We start from the raw sequence: 7,423 nt of genomic DNA on the forward strand, positions 1-7,423 counted from the left end.
ATGCAATTGTTTCAATTCACCAGTCAGGTGAGTCTGATTACCTTCCACCTGTGATCAAGTACTGACATTGACCCAGTGTCTGTTGATGCAATAAGTGGTGTGGTGGTGGATGAATGCTTTTTTTTTCTTTTATAGAGTTTTTTTCTCTTTTAATTAATTAATTACTTTATTTATTTGTTGGCTGTGTTGGGTCTTCACTGCTGCACTTGGGCTTTTGGCTATTTGCAATGAGTGGGGACTACTCTTCATTGCAGTGCCCAGGTTTCTCATTGCGGTGGCTTCTCTTGCTGCAGAGCACGGGCTCTAGGCTTGCAGGCTTCAGTAGTTGTGGCGCACGGGCTTAGTTGCTCCGCAGCATGTGAGATCTTCCCGGACTAGGGATCGAACCTGTGTCCCGTGCATTGGCTGGCGGATTCTTAACCACTGCACCACCAGGGAAGCCCCAGGGAAGCCCCTGGGTGAGTGCTTTGTAGTTAGAGAACAATAAGGTGGTGGGAAGAGGTGAGACAAAAAACGTTGAGGAGATTATTTAGTAGTAGAAGTAGCAAAAAGATGTTGATTTTGCCTGTTAAACTCCTATAAGAGGAGTTTAAAAACAGGCCAGTGACAGCAACAGTGTAGTATGATTGAGTCAATATGATAATGGTAAATTTGGAGCAATTTTTATTATGCAAATAGCATAAATCTATTAACAATAGGCACATTTTTGTTTTACAATCAACTTGGTTAAAGCATAAATTTTTGCATGAGAAACAAAACATTAGCCAAATAATTCTAGAACTGTTGAGAATACTTTGTAAGCAGAAGAGCAATATCTTTACAAAGATAACCAGTTCTTGAACTTTGACCAATGTGTCATACATAGAGATGATTGTATCTGACATCAAAGTTCCGTGACTCATGAATCTTCCTTACTTTATTGTTTCAAACAACATTTAAACTCAAGGGTAGTTCACTACTTTCCTTGGTTTGAATTTCCTACACACAGGGTTAGATTTTCTTATTTGTCTGTGTACACATGCCAACCTAAAGAACCTGTTTTTCACTCAAAGAGTAAAATTACTGTGATTTTTTAAAATATGAATGATAATTTTGTTCTGCCTCTGACATTTTCCTCCCTTTCAGCCTCATCCTCTCCCCCATTCACAGTGTATCCTTTGCTCCAATAATTCCCAATTTCTTAAAGTTCTCCAATACCAAACCCGTCACATCTTTATACCTTGGTACATGCTGTTTCCCCTGAATGGAACACCTTGTCTTCTTTCTATTCTTGGCCCAAAGGGCCTGGTTAATTTGTATTCACCTTTTAATGTTCAACTCACATATCTCTTCTTCTCGGAGTAACTTACTTTTATAAAACTGCAATGAATATCCTTGTATATATCTTTTTTTTCTTTGCACACATTTGTGATTGTATCCTCAGTGGAAATTATTAGAAGTGGAATTACTGTGACAAAGATTATTTCCTTGAGAGTTCCCTGGTGGTCTAGTGGTTAGGATTCTGGGTTTTCACTGCCGTGGCCCGGGTTTGATCCCTGGTCGGGAACTGAGATCCTGCAAGCTGCGCTGTGTGGCCAAAAAAAAAAAAAAAAAAAAGATTATTCACTTGTACAAGGATCTTAAAAAAAACTAGTCAGGTATGATAAAATAGTCAGGTATGATAAAATGTTTATGAAGTCAATCAGTTCCTGACTTGCAAATGACAGCACAAACAAGTGGCACCTTTTGTTTCACCCTTCTTGCCCCTGAGCTCTCCTGGTGCTGATACTGCTTCTTTTTCATAAATGGCCCTGTTCCTGTTTCAGGGAGAGCCTGTAAAGATCTGGCCCAGCTTCTTTTCTTGTTCTAGAAAGCTCCTCTTCTACCCCTTTGTTGCCCTGGAGCCGTCCACCTGCCTTACCCATCTCCTACCCCTCCTGCCAGGTGGAGGCTCTAGGCTGCAGAATATAAGTTTAACAGGAGCCAAATGATCAGATTTCAGGGACTTCAAGAGGCCCTGGAGCTATGATTTACGACATAAGTGGCTTTCAAAGTAATGCCCCAGGATTTTTCGGAGATGGTCTAAGGGCCTCTAAAGGGAGAGAGGGAAGGGAAAAAAAGGCCAAAGCCAAAGCTCTAGGTGCCCTGTCCTGCACGTCAACCAGGGCCCAGTTTGTTTTATATGTACTGTGCTCAAGTAAGTTTTCATATAAAGAAAAACAAACAAACCAAAAAACTCCAATGCTTAAAAAAAGTTTTAACTTGATTTATGAGTTTGCCAAGCTTTGGTGGACTGGCCTAAGTAACCTCACTCCACCATTAAGTTTCAACTTTGGTCTCTTTTGAAAAATGCATTCATTCATTTATTCCTAATGTGACCCATTTGCCCTGGTTTCCCTGAGATTTTCTTGGTTTTAGCGCTGAAAGTTCTATGTCCTGGAAACCTCACTGATCCCAGGCAATGTTACCATATTCCATTCATTCTTTCCACCCATTTATTAAAAAAAAAAATCACTGAGCAGTTATCATGTGCTGGGCACTGTACGAAGCACTGGAGAATAAAGAAATACTTTGACAAAGTCCCTGACCCTGAGTGATTCACACAGTATTACGTTCAGAAGGACACTAATACTCAACAAAAAAACTTGGTAAATGATATCTCAGAGCAGTCCTCAAATGTTATATGTCTTCCATCATAGAAAAGAAAATTGAGTATACAACCAAATATATTATATCTATCAATTACACTCATGTTCATAATAATAAAGAGCTAAAACTATATGACACTGCTAAGTGCCAAGCATTATTCTAAGCACTTTACAAACATTAACTCAATTAATCCTCATAACAACCTTGAAGTAGGCACTATTATTATATTCACGATGGACTTAAAATGGCTGCAAATTCTTTGACATACTTCCCATCAGATCTAATTCCTCGTCCTTTGAAGCTGACCTGACCTTAGTCACTTACTTGGTTAATATAATGAAGCAGAAGTAATGTTCTGTGACTTCTGATGTTCTATTATTAAATGCTGTGTTCTGGGGGAAGCCAGATGCCAAGAGAAGAAGCCCAAGTTAGACACGTGGAGAGAGAAATACCAGAGGAGCCCCAGCTATTACAGCCTTCCTAGCCCAGATATGAGATTCAAGAGTGAAGAAGCCTACAGATAATTCCATTCCCAGTCACCATATGACTACAAGCATAAGACAGATTCCCAAATGAGAACCACCCAGTAAGTTCAGTCATCCCCCTAGATTTTGGAAGATAATAATGAAGAGGTGTTTTAAGTTACCAACCTTTAGAGTGGTTGGTAATGCAGCAATCAATGATTGGAACGATATTCACTTTACAGATGAGAAAACTGAGACACAGAATTTTTGGGGGGGGGGGCCACGTCTCGCAGCATGCGGGATCTTAGTTCCCCGACCAGGGATCTAATCCGCACTGCCTGCAGTAGAAGTGTGAAATCTTAACCACTGGACTGCCAGGGAAGTCCCCAAGACACAGAATGGTTAAGTAATTTGTCCAAATCAAAGACAGCTAGCAAGTAGCAGAATCAGGATTTAAGCCCAGGCAGTTTAGCTCCAGAACCTGTTTTCTTAACCACTGAACTGCCCTGCCTTTGCATTTAAAAACTTACACACACACACACACACACACACACACACACACACACACACAGAGATATATTTTAAAATTTCTAATTTTTTTCTTTCTGTACCTATCAGGGATCACACTGGTCATTCTGCAGGCACTGTTATAGTTACAAAGGAATAAGTTAGTAAGTCAGTGAGGACCATTGGGGGCAACATCACAGAGAAGGACATCTAAGCTGGATCTTGAAGAATGTCAGAGATTATTATGCAAGAAATGGGGACAAAGAAGTCAGTAGTAGTGAAAGACTGTGGGGTACAAGGAGAAAGGTGTCATGAGCTGATGTTGGGAAAGTGCGCTAGAGTCAGGGAGTGAAGGGTATTTACACCAAACAAAGGAGTCTGGATTTCATCTTATGACCACAGAGAGCAATTAAAGGTTTTTCAACAAAGATATAATGTGATAGATAAGAGATAATTTTGGTGGCAACGTGGAGACGGCTACAGAGAAAAAATAGAGAACAAATAGATAAACTGATATAGACCAGGTACAAGAGGATGAATACCTTAAGAAGTGGGAAAATTGGAGGAGATGGGCTTGAGAGATATTCCTGAAGTGTGACTGACAAGATTGGGCAACCAATTAGATAACAGGGATATGAGAGAGGCCATCCTCTTAGATGACTTCAATGACTCTATAGTTTGGCTGACTGGGTGAAACTTCACCTGCAACTCAGTAATGCTTCAAGAGTCAGTGTATTACCTCCTCTCTGAAGACAAACAGGTTTTCAAAGCAAACTGATTATTCAGAACAGAGGTACAGATCAAAGGGGTCAGAGAACCAAATTACTATAGTTTCTAAAAACACAGATGCCAAGGACAAACCCTCCTCAGTCAGAATTCCTTGGATAGCACTTGGGAATTTGTATTTTTATGAAGTTCCCCAGATAACTCTGCTTGGCCAAGCTGAGGAACTACCACTCTAAGGGTTCTTCTTAGCTTCTCAGTTCATTGAAGGTTAATATTTCCCAAAAGGTCCATCCCCAATTGTCTTCTCATCCTATGCACTCTGTCTGGACTATCTCATTAGTTTCAACAACTTCAACTATCATCTGAATACTAAGGACTTCCAAATGAAATCCAGGTCTTTCTTCTGAGCTTTATCTTATTATTTCTACCCTCAGCCTGAACATCTCTACTGGGATATGCATTGGTTTTATAGAAAGAGCTAAAACCCCAAATAACATCATACTTAATGGTAAACGACTGCTTTTCCCCTAACACCAGGAGCAAGACAAGAATTTCCACTTTTGCCCCTGCTATTCTTTCATGCTGTGCAGTTTGCAGGCTCTTAGTTCCCTGACCAGGGATTGAACCCAGGCCCTTAGCAGTGAAAAAGGGGAGTCCTAACTACTGGACCACCAGGGAATTCCCTTGCCACTGCTATTCAACATTGAATTGGAGGTTCCAGCAAGGGCAACTAGGCAATAAAAAGAAAAAAATGAACACAATTTCTGTTTGCAGATGACATGATCTTGCATATAGAAAATCCTAAGAAATCCACAAAACTATTAGAACTAATAAATAAGTTCATCAAGGTTGTAGGGGACAAAATAAATTTTAAAAATCATATTTCTATACACTAGTAAGGAATAAGCCAAAAATGAAATTAAGAAAACAATTGCATTGATCATAGCATCAAAAAATAAAATAGTTAGGAATACATTTAACAAAAGAAATGCAAATTGTGTACTCTGAAAAGTACAAACATTGTTGAAAGAAATGTTAAAAGACCCAAATAAACGGAAAGACATCCCATGTTCATAGATTGGAAGACTTAATATTGTCAAGATGGCAATACTCCCCAAACTGATCTACACATTCAACACAATTCCTATCAAAATCCCAGCTGTCTTCTTTGTAGAAATCAAAAAGATGATCCTAAAAATAATATGGAAATGCATAGGATCAAGACTAGCCAAAATAATCTGGAAAAAGAAGAAAAATTTGGATGACTCATACATCCTGGCACAAGGATAGACACATGAATGTCTGGGGGTACTGGCACAAGGATAGACACATAAATCAATGAAATAAAATTGAGAGTCTAGAAACCCTGACATTTACAGTGAACTGATTTTCAACAAGGATGCCAGACAATTCAATGGCGACAGAAAAGTCTTTTCAACAAGTGATGTTGGGACAAATGGATGTCACAGGCAAAAGAGTAAAGTTGGACCCCTACTTTACAACATATACAATAATTAACTCAAAATGGATCATAGACCTAAACGTAAGAGCTAAATAAAACTCTTAGAAGAAAACATAGGTGTAAATTTTCAGGACCTTGGATTAGGCTATGGTTTTTAGATATGACACCAAAAGCACAAACAACTAAAGAAAAAATAGATATATTGGATATTACAAAATGTATAACTTTTTTGCTTCAAAAGACACCTTCAAGAAAGTGAAAAGACATAGATAAGCAACAAGGATTATACTGTATAGCACAGGGAATTATAGCCATTATCTTGTAATAACCAATAGTGGAGTATAATCTGCAAAAATACTGAATCACTATGCTGTACACCTGAAACTAATATAATATTGTAAATTGACTATACTTCAATTTAAAAAAAGAAAGAAAGAAAGAAAGAAAGTGAAAAGACAAACCATAGAAAGAAAGAAAATATTTGCAAATCTTATTATCTGATAAGGGCATTCTTCATATATTCTAGATATATGGCAAGAATGTAGAAAAACTGGAAATCTTGTACACTGTTACTGGGGATGTAAAATGGTGCAGCCACTATGGAAAACAGTTTGGTAGTTCCTTCAAAAGTTAAACATAGAATTATCATATGACCTAGCAATTCTACTCCTGGGTATATACCCAAGAGAATTGAAAACTAGTACTCACACAAATACTTATATGCCATTCTTCATAGCAGTAGTATTCACATTAGCCAAAAGGTGGAAACAACTCAAATGTCCATCAACAGATGAAGAGATATATAAAATGTGGTATATCCATACAACAGAATACTATTCAGCCACCAAAAGGACTGAAACGCTGATAAATGCTACAACATGGATGAACCTTGTAAACGTGCTAAGTGAAAGAAGCCAGACACAAAAAGCCACATATTGTATGATTCCACTTATATGAAATATCCAAAATAGGCAATCCACAGAGACAGGAAGTAGATTCGTAGTTTCCAGGGGTTGGGGGAAAGGGGCATGGAGAATACAGCATTTCTTTTTGGGGTGATGAAAATGTTCTGAAATTACATAGTGATGATGGTTGCACAACTCTGTGAATACACTAAAAGGCATGAGTTGTATACTTTGAATTGATGAATTATATGGTGTATTAATCAGGATTTTCCAGAGAAACAGAATAGGATATATATGAAGATATACATAAGAGGCAATTTATTATAGGAATTGGCTCACAAGGGCTGAGAAGTCCCATAATCTGCTGTCTGCAAGCTGGAGAAACAGGAAAGCCAGTGGTGTAATTCAGTCTGAGTCTGAAGGCCTGACAATCAGGGGAGTCAATGGTGTAGGTCCTAGTTTGGACATCCCAGCTCAAGACAAAGGGAATTCACCCTTTCCTCTTTTTTGTGTTTTATTCTGGCCCTCAATGGTTTTGGCGATGCCCACCCACATTCCTCATTCTACTGAATCAATGCTAATCTCCTCCAGAAACGCCCTGACAGACACACCCAGAAATGTTTTGCCAGCTATCTAGGCATCCTTTATCCCAGTCAAGTTGATGCATAAGTTTAACCATATGGTGAATGAATTATAGCTCAATAAAGCTGTTAAATTTAACAAGATTCAAG

Source organism: Leucopleurus acutus, assembly GCF_964270905.1.
Source record: "Leucopleurus acutus genome assembly, chromosome: 7".
In the NCBI taxonomy this organism is placed as follows: Eukaryota; Metazoa; Chordata; class Mammalia; order Artiodactyla; family Delphinidae; genus Leucopleurus; species Leucopleurus acutus.